Source organism: Octopus bimaculoides, chromosome 25, assembly GCF_001194135.2.
Source record: "Octopus bimaculoides isolate UCB-OBI-ISO-001 chromosome 25, ASM119413v2, whole genome shotgun sequence".
NCBI classification, from domain to species: domain Eukaryota; kingdom Metazoa; phylum Mollusca; class Cephalopoda; order Octopoda; family Octopodidae; genus Octopus; species Octopus bimaculoides.
Genome location: NC_069005.1, coordinates 5,458,268 through 5,459,480, shown reverse-complemented (window position 1 = coordinate 5,459,480; position 1,213 = coordinate 5,458,268).

The window sequence follows — 1,213 nt, the reverse complement described above, 5'->3', positions numbered from 1 at the left end:
GTGGAAGGCGGGGTGGGTATGATTCGGTTATATCGGTAAATGATGAAATGATGCTGCGCTCTGCATCCGTCAGTCAGGCAGTCAGTGGTGTCGGATGTGACGGGAAGAAGAAGGGGTGGAGAAGAAAGGGAAAGAGGAGGAGCAGAAGAAGAAGAAGAAGAAGAAGAAGAAGAAGAAGAAGAAGAAGAAGAAGAAGAAGAAGAAGAAGAAGAAGAAGTGGAAGAAGAAGAAGAAGAAGAAGAAGAAGAAGAAGAAGAAGAGGCGGAAAATAAAAGATGAAGAAACATGAAGGAAGATGATGAAGAAGGAAGAAGTAGAAGAAAAAGAGGAAGAAGATGAGGAGGAGGAAGAAGATGATGAAGCCCACAAGAGGCTAAACTTAGAGGGGACAAACAAGGACAGACAAAGGGATTACGTCGATAACATCGACTCCAGTGCGTAACTGGTACTTATTTAATCGACCCCAAAAGGATGAAAGGCAAAGTCGACCTCGGTGGAATTTGAACTCAGAACGTAGTGCCAGACGAAATACCGTTAAGCATTCCGCCCAACATGCTAACATTTCTGCCAACTCACCGCCAGCTCACCTCGTCATTGAGTTCAATTTATTTATTTCCAATGTATGTATGTATGTATGTATATATGTATGTATGTATGTATGTATATTTATTTATTTATTTATGTGTTTCAGCCAAGTGGCTGGGGTCATGCTGGTGCACCACCGTGAGAAAGGATGCGTCGGCATATACTCTTTACTCTTTTACTTGTTTCAGTCATTTGACTGTGGCCATGCTGGAGCACCGCCTTTAGTCGAGCAAATCGACCCCAGGACTTATTCCTCGGAAGCCTAGTTCTTATTCTATCGGTCTCTTTTGCCGAACCGCTAGGTTACGGGAACGTAAACACACCAGCATCGGTTGTCAAGCGATGCTGGAGGGACAAGCACAGACACAAACATATACACAAACATACATACATATATATTATGATTGACCGTTGACTGAACACTATTCAATTTTTTTTCTCCGTGTTTTTCTCCTTGTCTCCGTATTCTTTCTGTTGAAGAGCGTAGCTCGAAATGTCAAAGACTTTCCGTATTCCCGAGCGTCATACTAATATATACTTTTGTTATTTACACCACCTGTCCTCGTCTGTTGTTATTATTTGTATATTCTCCCATATATATATATGTATATACATACATACATATATA